Source organism: Rhinolophus ferrumequinum, chromosome 13 (genome assembly GCF_004115265.2).
Source record: "Rhinolophus ferrumequinum isolate MPI-CBG mRhiFer1 chromosome 13, mRhiFer1_v1.p, whole genome shotgun sequence".
In the NCBI taxonomy this organism is placed as follows: Eukaryota; Metazoa; Chordata; class Mammalia; order Chiroptera; family Rhinolophidae; genus Rhinolophus; species Rhinolophus ferrumequinum.
In genome coordinates this window covers 60,963,160-60,978,013 of record NC_046296.1, presented here as the reverse complement: position 1 = coordinate 60,978,013, position 14,854 = coordinate 60,963,160, and positions in this window count along the sequence as shown.

The window sequence follows — 14,854 nt, the reverse complement described above, 5'->3', positions numbered from 1 at the left end:
ATTGAGGGCTTGTTTTGATGATGAAATAAGTTAATATAGTTAATACATATGAAACTGTTTGAAAACTTCTGCCACATGATAAACACTACATAAGTATTAGCTCTTATAGTAAAAGACAAAAATCCAGATATTATCTGCCGTTCCCTAGAATTACAAAGTGTATTTCATATTGCAGATAAACATTTGTTGTACTTGTTATTATTACTATTATTCTCATGATTATTATTTTGCCAAGGAAGCAAACTAAAAGTCCAAAGAGATAAACTGACCACAAAGGCAGAATTGGTGTTTGAAGAGAACAAATTCATATCCTAACTATGCCCGTCTTTTTTCTGGACACATCTCTAGAAAGTTTTATGGATGCTGTTTAAAGTCAGAAACCCTCACAGCTAGTGGGGTGTTAACATTACTATAACTATTCCTCCTAGGCTCGCAAAACACAGAACTAATTTCAAATACTATGTCACTACCTCCTCTGTATTTATAAACCACTAACTTGTCCCTCATATGTCAACATTTCAACATCTATAGTGCATTTCCAAACTGCCTTGCTATCCGAGATAGGCTCTAAAATCCATGCTCTTTTTCTTGGCTCAGAAAGTCCGATTCTCAGGTTCAAAAATCTCATTACACAGAGAAGAAAATTGAAGTGTCCAGAATGACATGTCCATTGGCGGACACTTTTCCTTTCACAAGATAGAACTTATTGGAATCAAGTTTTCCATAGAACAAATCCTCTTTTATAAATGTTTAATAGAAACATGTACTCTTTAGCAACTTCACAGTTCAGAGTATCAAACATGAAGGTGGTGAATATAATCAGTGTTTTGGCATTTTCACAGCTGGCTGAATAATAAATACCAGACAGGATGAATAATAGATCTTTACTTCTTGAGTTTCAAGAAACACGCACTCTGATCTGCCAAGGCCCCAGCTCATGGTGGAGAATATCACGTATCTTGGACACTGGTCCTGTTTGATAGGAGCAAAGGCGCACGACACACCAGCAACCAGAAAAGCTCTTCTTTGAAAACTACCTGATCTTTAAAGCTATTCAATAAGAGAGTGCAAATCAAATACTGCTAAGTGTTGGAGGTTTCTCCTGACAGTAATATCTGCATTTATTGATACCTTGCATTAAAATGGACCATTTAATCTGGCCAGAAATTTGGAAATCTTAAGAAGACTATGAAAGCTGGATAGAAACATATGCATTTAATAAATACAATGACCCTTGCTTTCACTTGACTGCTGACACCTAAGTCCATTCATTCTGTAAGCAGAGATGAAGTCCACAGTACACATCTCTCTAAGAAGACAGGCTTATTTATACTAAAGTGTGAATGACTGCACTGGCCATACCATATCTTTACGATCTAGGGAAAGGGAAGCTTCCATAACCTCTCCTATCACCTCCGTAAAATGTATCCATCATTTTCCCTTGTTTGTTCTTAAAAGAAGGCAGTGGGGTTTTTTTGTTGTCCTTTCCTTTCCTTTTCTAGGTAGAAAAATAGATCTCCTCCATGTATGTACACATCGGGCTGAGGCCTATCTCTTGAAACTGAAGTCTAACACTTGGTTGTTTCAAGGCAAATGATTGGAAGAGACGTCTCTCTCTCCAGTGGGTGAGAGTTTTTATTTCCAAATGTTAGTTTTTGAAAGAGTAAAGAGAAAGTAAAGACTTCTGACTGACAGTGTGAGTCCTCAGTATTGGAAAGGTATATTCAGCCTGGGTAATTTGCTCAAATTCTCACCAAACATTCTTCCTTCAAGCCTGTTCCTGCCGCATCTGGAGGTAACCTTCCTTCTCTCTCTCATGCCAAGGACCAGATCTCAAAACACACCTGCTCTACCCCAAACCTCAATTATATGTTCTTTCCCAGAACTATGCACCATTTATTACCTGTACCTCTCATCTAGGTGAAGGCATTTGATTTTGCAGCTGTACCGTCTTCAAAATGAGATAGTCAAACCCTTGAGGTCTTATTGTACAGCCTCATAATTTGCAATGCCTCCCAGACAGCTTTTCATTCATTTATTAGGAAGTACACATTCATCATTGCTCTCTGCTTGTCACTGGGTTAGCCCAGATAATGTAAAATGTTACAGGGCGTTCTCTCTCCTGATCAGGGGGTGCCCAGTCAAATAACAGATCTTGCAACGTGGAGGGTAAGTACCTTTTATGGATACGGTTCTGCTCTAGGTGCGAGGCAGTAGGCAGTAAGCATCAGAGATAAAATTCCTACTCTTGTGGAGTGTATATTCTAGTTATAAGCTTTAAAAAAATAAATTACACAGTCTTTTAGAAAACATTAAGTTCTACGGAGAAAAATAAAACATGGAAGGGAATTGGAGAAGCCCAAGGAGGAGCGCCAACTAAAAAGGGCCTGGAACAAAGCCTCACTGAGGAGACATTGGAGCAACCATCTAATGGGAGAGAAAGCTGAGGGCATCCGTAGGTGGAGAGTGTTCTGGGAAAAGCAAATGATGAGGACAAAAGCCCCGAGGGAGGAACAGGAAAAGGGCACATGCTGAACAATAAGGAAGCCAGCCAGCATGGTGGGTTCAGAGGGAGGAAAGGAAGACAGCAGATCATGTGTAGTTTTGAAAGGCATTACAAGTGACTTGTAGACTGAGTAAGATGGTGCTTCAATAGGATGATCTGAGGAGACGTATCACAAGATCTGTCCTGAGCTGGACAGACTTATTCGAGTTGAGTAGACACTATGAAGCAAGGGTGAAAGCAGAGAAATTGTTCAGAAGATTATTACAGTAACCCAGGCAGTGGGGGATAGGGCTGGGATCCGAATGGAGGTAGTGACAAATCGCCTAATTCTGGATGCATTTCACAGGTAAAGCCAACATGATTTCAGTGCAGAATGGATGTGGACTATGAGAAAAAGAGGAGAGCCAAGGATGGCGCTGAGTGTTTGGCCTGAGCTACTAGAAAGATATTTCCATTTCCTGACATAAAAGTTGCAGTGGGAAGGGGGAAGATCAGGAGTTCAGGTCTGGATTTGTTACTCATCCTGGTGGAAATGTCAAGTAGGTACTTGGACCAGTGAGGCTGAAAAGGGAAAGGTCTGGGCTGAAGAGGTACATTTAGAAATTATTGGCATTTGGGTGGGATTTAAGGACATGAGTCTCGATGATATGATGAGAATCAGTGTACATGGAGAAAAGAAGGACTTGTCCAATTACAGGGGCTGCGCTGCCTCTGAGGTATATGAGTATATCCATATTTCATAACTAAACACAACAGTATGGAGGAAATAGTGATTCGTTCCTTAGTATGAATGAAACACTAACTTTCAAAATCCCTATACACATTTTGAACATACACTGTGGATATCAGCATCTAGCTTTTTAAAGTGATAAATGAGCTTGCTTCTTGCTTGTTACTTTATCTACTCTAGGTTGGATTGATGACAAGAGTACTCGCTGAGGGCAATGCGTACCTAAAATGGTTCTGTTCTGTTTTAATATTACTCATGGCAGGGGCGGCAGGTTGAGGGGAATGGAAGGAAAAACTTGAAAGCAATTTCTGCAGGCTCAGAATATTCATGTCTAACTTTTATCCACAATGAAGCAAAGGACATCATGTTTTCAACATCTTCAACCCCTCAGTAGCTTTCAGTTTCAACAATTTATCTGGTAACCGTTTAAATTTTCTTTCCATTTAAATTATCTTTCAATGAAAGAAATGGATTCAGATTTTATGTCCTTTACAGTTGACTGATTCAGCTTAAAATACCCCATGTTGTAACATGGTCCCATTACTCATACATCCAGGACTGCAGCAGGTGACTCAGGCATGCAGCAGGTGACTCACCACATGAGGTCAATGATGCCCAAACTATACCTGCTCAGACTATGAACAATGAGAAGAGTTCACCGACTGTAGGTGTGGCTGTGGCAACAATGCCCCACCACTCTAAATGTTTCTAGATGTGTTCTCTCAGTAGCTGTTCTTATCTTGTCATGAACTGCTAACGGTTTGCAGACCAGCACTGTTCACTCTGCGACCATGCTACAGTACAGGTCTACATGAAGAGCAGGGCCCTGCCCAACTCCAGGGAGGACCACATACGTAGATATCTCTGAGTGTGCCTGGGATTGATTAGTGTAGCACCCCGGAGATCTGAGAACCAAACCCAGGGAGCCTGCACTGTTTAGAGCTCAGGTGGATGAGAACTCCATACAGCAGAATGGCATAGGATGAGTCAAGCCAGGAGACTATGGTATCCTGGAAGGAAAGTAATCCCATACATCAAATGCTGCTGATATGTCAAGTAGGACAAACCCAAGAAATGACCTATAGAATTTGCGGCACGATCATTGATGACCTGCCAGGGAAACACACAGTACGGCTACAAAGCTCAGAGAAGCAGCAACAATCAGATAAGTTCCAAACTGCATTCTCCAAAGGAGCTGTTTACATGGGCTCCAAGAGCTCTATGAGCCTTCACTATTTTGACAATGAAGGGATGAAAGCTTCCCAGAAGGAATAACATTGTGTACAGGGCTGTAAGGTCACAGAACAGAGAAGGCCGACTCAATTCTGAGATTACATTGAGTTCCAGGTTCAGATCTCACTCTGACTGCCCAAAGCAGTTAGGGTTTTCACTGTCAAGGAGCCACTGACACATACACCTTGCTCTGCTGGTATTCTCATCCTGAGCCTGCAGGAGGCAGTTCTCCCACAGCACCCAGCAGGGAGCCTAGCACCTAGCGTATGTCTAATTTGTATCAACTTCCCTGATGATACAATCATGTGTGTGTGTTATTGTTTTTTGTTTTTGTTGTTCAGGATCAGGATAGCTGTTTATCTGAAACTAGAATAATTGTGAGAAGTCCTCTCTGAAATAGAAATGGCCCTGGGGAACCAAGCTCTCTTTATCCCAGTGCTCTCTCCAACGACTAATCCTATTGGAACATTTTCCCACCTGTGTGTAACTATCACGGTCTTTTCTTGCTGCTGCTTCATCCTTAGAAAACCTCCAATTGCTGCTGCTGTTGCCACTGCCGCACTAAAATACATACCAGGAAAAGGCTCACTGATTAAGTCAGGTCCCCAGTTCGTTAGAAACCAGAGTGAAGGCCTTTTCAGAGGAGAGAGAGTGCCCGGGGCCACTGCCCTCCTGGGCCCACACCAAAGATGGGCTTTCAACAGCTGTGTGATGTTGTGCTACCTCCCACCAGGAAGAAGTGAATCAGGGTGTCTGGTTTGTCGGGACCCAAAGAACATCACAATATTTCCTCAAGTCTCATCAACATCCCTTCCCCTTTTTCTTTCATCTCAGCAGAAGGGAGATGCAGGATAATTCGGAAAATAAAACAAATTGGAAATGAGGGTTTTATGAGGGTGAGCTGTCCAGTATATAAGGGCTTCCTGGTCTTAGATGTGACCTCATGAGAGGCAGGTGGGAGCTGCCAGATGGAGCTATCTGGCCCAGCACTGCCACCTCTCTGCTCTTCACCTGTGAAAGGCGTGGGCTGGACTCCATGACCCCGAAGGTCCCTGGCACGACGGGCAGCGCTGATGCCTCATTTCTGTCCTTTACGTAATTATTGGTGAGGGTGTGGGTTCAGTTGTCTTGACATTTAAATGCTGAGTAATTTTCTCAAAATATGCACGTTTTCTGAGGGAGGAAGGCAGTTTGTGTTATGTTCCAGAAAGCACTGTAAGTGAGGCATGCAGGGCCCCGGACCAGCTTGGGACTGAAAGGCTTTTGAGGTCTCAGAAGGCAGGAGTTACAAGCTCCTTTGATAAATTCAACTGTTTTGTGAGCCCCAAAGTGATACACAAAACTTGAGATCATTTATTTTTTGGTTGAATCTGAAGAGAGTAAGAAAGTGGGGCTGCCAGGGGGCTGCCTGCTGCTGCCCCGAGAGAAGAGGAAGGAGGGGAAGCAAATCCCTCTCTCGTGGGATCCTGATGTTTAAACATAAATCTCCCTCATTTGACCCTTGAGTATAAAACCTGGACAAGTGTCCAGTCTTCAGTAGACAGTAGGAAACAGCTGTTGAACTGGGGAAGAAGAGGAAACAAGACTCTCAGCATGCCTAACCCTGAGTCCTGCCCAAACCTAATGAAAGCAGCGAAAGAGGAGCCAACCCCAAGGTCAAGTGGACTGCTAGAGACAAAATCCTAAAAGGCCAAATGTGTGGGGGGCTTTGTCAGATAAGGGGAGGGGCTCGTCCTCACAGCCACTTTGTGCTGGGCACACTTTGCTGGGAGTAGTCAGCTGTCACATCATCACACGGGCCCTGAGAGTGAAGGGACTCCTGTGACATGGAGAGTGGTAGTAGTACAGTGTCTAAGCCACCGGGCATCTGAATCAGGGAGGAATTTCTACAGAGCTGGAGCTCCAGCAAATCAAACAGCTAGGAGCATGGAGTGGACATAGACCACTGAATGATGTCCCACCCTGTTGTGGCCTGGGAAAATACTTGTCATCCAAGCCTGGGAGGTCCCCCCTGAAGAGCCCAAGGAACCCAGAGGGAGGGGCTTCAAGAAAGAGCATGTCTGTTCAGCTCAGGGCTCTTTGTCAGATCTGTGTTTGCATTACAGGGACCAGCCAACCCTGGGAAACCAAAATGGCTTTCAGTGACATCTTCCAGAGGTTCCTCTCGTGTATCCACATACACCTGTTTAAGGGTTTTCACTGGGAAACAGTTACCACCACCCTCTGGTGATTTCAAAGGTTTTGCTGCCTCGTCATTCTATTTGAAATGCCTTTGTACATAAAGTTAGACGATAGATTTATGAGCTTCCATTGTTTTCTTCCAAGTAGTTATACACTGTTCATCTCACGGACATTTACTGAGCAACCGCTTCATGCCAGGCCCCAGGTGAGACACGGGAAACAGCAATGACGGAGACTCACTGACCGCCTGTGAAGAGTTCAGCCAAGTGTGGGAGACAGAGAAGTGGCTGCAAGGGTGGACTTCAGCATGCGCCATGTGACCTGCAAGGCGAGAGCGATGCACTAGTGGTTCTGTGCGAGCTTCCAGAAAGCAGTTCTATGTCCTGGAGAAGGGCAAGTGGGAGGGAAGAACGCCCAGAGGAGGCGGTGTGTGAGCAGCATCTAGAAGCAAGGGTGAGATTTCACCAGGTGTTGAATTGGGGAAACAGGACATGGAGTTGGGAGGAAATTCTACGCATGGGAATTGGCATATACAAAGTAATATGGGCCTGAGAGCTTAACATTTACTTGTGGTAATTAATGAGGAGTAACCACCATGAGATTGGACTCACCAATTGCCGAGTGCCCAAGAACCAGACTTCTAGTTCCACGGACATGATAATACAGGACTAAACAAACTAAAGAATGGATGGGAGATTCTAGGCTCCAGGCCTAGAATCCTCCTCGTTCATCAGCGTCAATTCTGCAGGCTCTGAGTCTCCCTTCCAGGCAGTACAGGCAAGAAGAGAGAAGTGAAAATAACCAAGGGATATCAGAAGCAGAGACATTTGCATACTGAAGCAAATTATAGACTGATTAGATTCTCAAGAATCAGAGTTGCTCCTCTGCTTTTGGCAAATCTGTAAGAGGAAATGAAACTCTTATGGATTGGCAAATTGGGGATAAAAAGGGGGGAGGGGCATTTCTCAAGCCACAGAGCATACAGCTGAGAGGGAGAGGCTTTGCAGGAAATGAAATTGGAGACATAAGCAAAAGCCAGATTAAGGGTGTTTGTACCATGCTAAGGAGCATAACTTTACTCTTCACGACTGAGAGCTTTTGAAGAATTTTAAGCAAGGAACTGGCATCACCACATTTGTATTTCAGAAAGATTACCTTGGCTTCAGTGCAGTTGGATGGATATAAGGGCAAAGACTGCAGTCAATGAAATGAGACTGTTCAGTGTCGTTTCTATAATCCAGGCAATGCACAACTGATAGCTAACATAAGTCACAGAGACTTTGAAAGGTAAAATGTGGTGTCTGACCCAATGTTTGGGGTGAGCATGAAGAAATCATGGGTGACTGAAATTTCTGGACTAGATAACTGGATACAAGCTGGTGTTTTTCACTGAGCTAGGGAACATAGGAGGAGGAGCTGTCTGATGAGAGGGACAGGCAGGGATGAGACCAGGCCAGTCATGATGATTTGAGAGACCCATGGGGGTATCCAGGTGGGAAAATTCAGAAGCCCAGACATCTGGGACTGGTGTCTGGAAGAGAAGTGTAGACTGAAGACAAAGATTTGGGAGACATTGAATGATGAGGTAGTGAGAACACCAGATGAGGAGGAAACCAGGTAGGGCATCTTTGTGAGAAAAACAGCAGGGAAGAACCCAGCGTGGGTGGTGCCCAGAAGTCATGGAGGAGTTAGGTGTGAGATGGTGGGAGTGGTTGAAAATACCAAGATGGAAACATCTTTTTGGGCAAAGCTGAAGTTATTGCTGACGTTGGCCTGGGGTGTTAGCCAGGCTGTGAGCACATGAGAGCTGGATTAAAGTTAGGTGAGATGTGAACAGGAAGAAAGGAGGAGATGACGGTGAGGGGAGGAAAGAGATGGAGCTGAGGCAGAGGGCTGAGCTGCAGAAGAGATTGGCGAACTTTTCGCTTTTCCTTTGTGAGATGGAAGAGATTTGTGTACATCATCGGATGTGCAAGTTGTCATATTTGTATATTTCGTCCCATGGAGCCTTATCACATAGAGCCAAGTCTTGCTGGAATATCCTCTAGCACACAGGCAGGGAGATTTCTCGTCAGTGGGAAAGAGGGAAGAGAAGGATGGTGTGTGCACTTGCAGATGAGTTTAACAGGGTGGGAGACAGAAGCTGAGGAATAACCAGCCTGATTTCCACTCTTTCTAAAACTAGTTACAAAGATCATCAAATGAAAGTCTTCCATTTTCCATTAACTTGTATCCTGATCTTGTAAAGTATCATAAAATATCACAAAAGACATTGTGATTTATCTTTGATCCAATTACACCTGAGAAGTCCTTGCCAAGAATACCAGGTTGGTAAACGTAAAACAAATATTTCAGATATTTGGTGAAAGCAATTCACCACACCCTAAGATTAACCCAAAGCAAGCATGCGTACGCACATGTTTACACACATGACTCCAAGATGCTGGCAGAAACTACGAGAGCTACAATTAAGCAACAAAAATTAAGTAACTTTTGACCTCTGTCAAAAATGAATCTGACCGAAGCAATGAAGCTTCCAATCAGGCTGAGTCTTAGTCCAAACCTCTCTCCAAAACTCTCCTTAGCAGGGAATCAGTAATAATCATAATAATCGAAATTTGTTCAATTCAGTCAGAAAAGAGTCTAGTAGAGCCTCTTTCAATTTCCTCATTCCCGGAGGCAACCCCAAAATGAATGTAGTTTATGAATGTTTGCTCACTAAAGAATGAATAAATTATAAAAGTAGGTTTTCAGTAACTCTGTCAAGAAAATGATAAGATCTATGTAAGTGAAGAAGTGACCACAGATTTCAGACATGTGAGAAGGCAGATGGAGCAAATAAAGACAAAAAAGAGTTAATAGTGATTACAGAGCTTAGGGCATTGGGACAGATTGAGTGAGATTCCTTCCCCTCATCTAATTTCCGTTGACGAGGAGGAAACTCTGTTCAGTATTAATTTGGTAGCACTGACATCTTTGGGTCCTTGTCCTTGGGGCGCTCTGGGGCTCTGAGTGCGTCCCAGATACCAGTGGTGATCCTTTAGGGAAATAATTTAGCCACCTCTATCTGAAAGTCTCCCTAAGGGATCGTTCCTGCCTCGCAGCCTTATCTGTGGTGAAATACAAGCCAGCCTGATCTTGTATTTAATCCTGAGAATGCCTGAAGGCATGCAAATAAATGGCAGGTGCTTGATAAAGATAGACGACACTTATTATTTTGAGGAGTAGTTTAAAGTTCAGGCAAAACACAGTTTTCGTTATCCTTTCCTTTGGTCTTCTGTATTTCTGCACAAGATTTGTTATTATAATGAACAAATTTTTTTCTTAGCATGTAAATTCCCCTCTCAGTTATTCTTACGACTTTAAATGGACAGAATACCGGACATCTTTTAAGGCGTTCGCCTAGGCTGTGAGTCAGACACCTATTTCTCTGGGCATGGTCTACCCCATTCATACAAGCAGGCTGCTTACAATCAAGTCACAGAAAACTTTATCCCCATGGCCAAGGTTGAGTAGGCCGAGGGTAATCATCTAACACAAGCTGGACAGCTCCTGGTCTCTTTCCTAGGAATTTGGAATGGTGCTTAGAGATCTCGATCCCAGTGTGGTCCAGTGTCTAGAACAGAGAAGCTGTAAAAGCTCAAAGCTATGAGGCAGGAGTCTCCTGCCATCTCCACTAAGTCACAGAGAAAGCCAGTCAGCAGGGAGTGAAAGAGAAATGCAGAGAGAAGCAGGTCTGAGAGAGAGGCAGGTCTGCTTTCATTTATTCTGTTTCCTAGTTCCATACGATCATGTTTCCTTCTAATTTAGCAAGCTTTTACCTGCAGATTCTGTACCCCCAAAATACAGATAAAATCCCTGTAAGTCTACTGAGCCACCTACATAGGGTTTCTTGATGCCTGGCACACATTTCCCTTAGAATTAGTATAAATTCCCTTAAACTCATTCCCTCACAATAGATATATAGAAAATCAAAATGAACCTCACTACCTCAATAGTTTCATTCTGAGGTGGAAAGGGAGTCTTAAGAGTTTTGACAGAATATATTTTGACAATGAAATTACTTCAGACTACATGACAGAGTTCAATTTGGGCAGGAATATCTTGTGAGCCAGGAAAATCAATGCATTCAGTTATCAAAACCAACTCTGTCGACCTATAATCATAGTTCATCAAATCGACAAGATGTATATATTTCCTTAGCTTGGAGAATTGATACTCTGGAGACATTTTCTGGCTTAGGAATCTTGAAGTGCTATATGGTTCACAAAATCCAAGGAAGTAGGCGTCCCATAAAGCCAGCGGGAACCCTTGCAGTAATTGCAAGCTCGCTACCTAATAAAGCAGTTCATTTCCTTAAATGAGACAACGCTCTGCCTTCCAATAACATCCTGTAATTAATAAATCTAGAAACACTACACAATAAAGCCTATAGGTGCTTAAGAATTGAAATTAAATGTTTTATTAAAATTATTTCTGGAGTAGAATTCAAACACAGTAATTCCAAGAGCATTGATGAACACTTTACATGTGTAAACATATGTTTATATAGCTCCTCATAAGGCTGCGGAAGCTCTGGATTGATGGATCTCACGCCCTTATTTTTCCCTTTAATAGCCAATCAAAAATTAAATGTTGATCACAGTTAAAACTTTCAAGAGCAAAATTACAAACATTTTTAAAATATAATTTACAGTACGAGTATCATATTAAATATGGGATAGGAATTCATTTTCATATACTTGATATGAGAGGGTGGAGCCTCAAAAAATACGAGTGCCCAGTAAAGAAGGGCATCTTTAAAATGCTGTTCTTCTGTGAGAACTAGAAGTTCTATTCTTTGTTGATCGACATACAAATTGGTGTGACTTTCAGAAGGAATGAAAATATTTTAGCCTGAGCCTTTTGTTCTTGCTAATGGAAAAAACCCCAATGTCCAGAAGCAGGAAGTAAGGGGACCCCAGGTCCGTGGAGATTAGGAAGGACCCTCATGGGGAAAAAGGAAGCCCCGCAAGCTGCCTGTGACTTTGCCCCAATGCCTTATGGCTTTGGCACGAGTTAAGTCTGACTGTTGCTAAGGGGATTGGTATTTTTCTTAGTTATTATTTTTTCATTGACACTTAGGAAAACTGCATTATGGTAACTGGTATTTATTTATTGCATTTACGATATGCCAAATAACATGCTAGATACTGCACAGCATTTCCTTCCTCTGAGCGTTGACAGTCTGAGCAGATAAAGAGTATAATAAGCAAGTAAACAAATAATCCTATAATTACAGATTGTGATGGGGGTTCGGAAGGGAATAAACCCAATGTAATAATAGAAAATACGCAGATTGTCAGGGAAAACTTCTCCAAGGAAGAGAAGCATCAGCCTGGGATGAAGAGTGACCTGCAATAAGGGACCATCTGGCTCGAGAACTTCTGTTCTAGGACCCAAAGGAGACCTGCATTAGCAAAGTAGGCAGGGGTCAGGTCATTGAGACCCTGGCAAGAAATTTGAGTTTTATTCTAAGGGCAATGGGAGCTCATGTCTCTCTTTCACAGTGCCTGGCACATAGTTGCCACTCGGTGAATGTTGAATGGTGAATGCATTAATTAAATCTGTTCCTTTCGCTTTACTAACTCTTGAAGAAATGGAACTTGGCCCACGTTTCAGAAGCCCAAAAAGAATGGATTAGACAAAAGAAGACAGTGGATGTGGCATATTCATCTGGGGCAGCATACAAAACACTAGCAGTGAAGAATCAATACTCCAGAAGCAATAAGGCAGACGGTAAGGCCCTCACTAAGGGAGGGCTATTTGCGTTTACTGAAATCCACTCACTAGCCCTCTTCTAAGCACTACCTCCACTGCCCCCATTCAATTCTCAAAGCAACTATGATTGGTAGGTGCTATAGCCATATGTTAGAGGTATAAAACAAAGGTGCAAAGATAACATCACTGTCGGGATTGTCAGTTCCATGGCACCAGAGAATAGCAATGGATATGGAAAAAAGTAATCCAGAGAGGAGTTGTGGCAAAGGATGGTTTAGAGCAGGTTTGACAAGACTAGGTATTCAATAAGGACACACACTGACTGAGCGCTTGTTAGGTATTAGGGCCTATTCTAAGAGCTTGAGGCACAGAGCATGAGGAGATTGAGGCACAGGCTAGAAAAGTAACCTCTTTAAGCTTACATAGCTGGAAAATTGTGGGTCAGGAGTTAAGGATAGACAATTTGTGCCAGCAGGTGCCGTGTGCCACAACGGGACACTCTCTGTAGTCTGTACCTGCAACACCAGGTCACAGGCGCACCTTTTAGACGAGGAGGGCTTGTCGATTTGTACTTTACTTAACTCCACCCATTCACACCCCAGTGTTAACCTAACAGGATGTTCCTGAAGCAAAACATATGTCAGAGAGTTTGATAAAAGGATGCCTGGGAGCTTAGTATTCCCCATGTCTTTGCCCGATTCATCTGCCCAGAAGCTCCAGCAAAGAAATAAATCTTGGACATGGCATTAATCTGCTCTCAGGAAACATTGTGTTGGAAATGCTACGCCATTTATTTCTCAGAGACTCACAGGAACATGCCCTATTCCTCACCAATGGGACCACTAGCATTCTCGGGTTGCTCTTTAAAGTCGAGATTTTTCACAAAAATGAATCACAATTGCTCCACACAAATGAATAATTCAAGTATATTTATTAACAAATATTTCTATCTCGACTTTTTTTAGAAACACAGAATCCTAAATAACAAGAGATTGCCAAGGGCAGAGGATGTAAGAAAGTGGGGTGCTGAGGGGCTATGCCAGGGAAATGGACAAGCCCCCTTTTCTCTCATAAATGACCGCAGGCAGCGTATCTTGGCCTGTAGAACTGATAGAACATTAACCATAATCACTGGGATTCCTTAAGAAAGATGGGGCATGGTATCCAAATGTGAAAAAGCAGGGGGGAGAAAAGAGTGCTGCAGGTCCAGAGGGTAAGATCCTGGTAACAGCTGTGCAACTAGACACGTGACCTTGGTGGCTCCGCCTGCCACCGCTCCCCACACCTGCGCCTGCTACCGTCATCCTGACACACTGTGTCTCTCTGAAAAATAAGGAGTTACACTAAATGTTCTCTGAGAATGCTTCCAGGCGTAATATCCTCTGAACCTGCATGCTAATATTAAGTAGGCGAAGCACACTGGAGGGGCAGCGTCGGGGAGGAAAGATGATGAAAAGAAATGCATGTCTTTGAATTGAGTATGACTTTTATCCTCCATAAAATAGAGGAGAAAAAAAATGAGGCAATTTGTGCAGAAAATTGACCAAAGCGAGAACTGGATGCATCTGGTATGGTGTGGGATCAAACCTAAGACGCGCTTTCTTCTTACATCTTTGACCGACTCATTATTGAGCAAGCCTCTGTGCACTTGCCGGCCTGAATGGGCTCCTTCAGTCCCAGCTAACTTTCTGTTTTGCTTTGCACTCTTCCCTTAGTCACGTTGAACTTGTTAAATGTAAATGAAATGGAATGTTGGGATGGGAACCCCTCCGTCCATGCAGTTTTCCATTGTTCCTATCTACCTTCAATTCCCACCCCTGCTCCCATCATTTCACAAAATCACTGCCGGGTTGTAGACTAAATGGTGTCTATTTCCTAGGATTCTAGAGCAACTGAAATTTGTTACAAATATTCTTGGTACAAAAATATATTTAGAAGATTCATTAATAAAAAATAAGGAAACATAAAGAGCGAAAATTGCACAGAAATCGCAACTTCCTATCTAGCCTTAAATTGCAAAACCCATTCCCCTAACTTGTTCTCATTAAAGTTTACTTTTTTTTCATAAAAGTAGAGATCCTGGAGGGCAGCGGCCAGATTTTGTATTCTAATGAGACGCTAAGTCTTAGAAACAGTCAGAACATTGTTTTCAGTACCACTGAAGCCCAACTGTTACCTTTGGTTGGGCAACGTTACTACTTTTCATAATTTTTTATTCTGGAAAAGTGTAAGCATATCGAAAAGTAGACAGAATGCACGACCATATTGTATGACCACTTTCCAAGTACCCATCACCAGCCTTGATAATTATCATCTTAGTCAGTTGGAGTTACTATAACAAATGACCGTAGACTGGGTGATACAAACAGCAAACATTTGTTCCTGGAAAGCTCTCTCACGTCTGTTCTCATAAGGCACTCATCCCATTCGTGAGTGTTTCATCC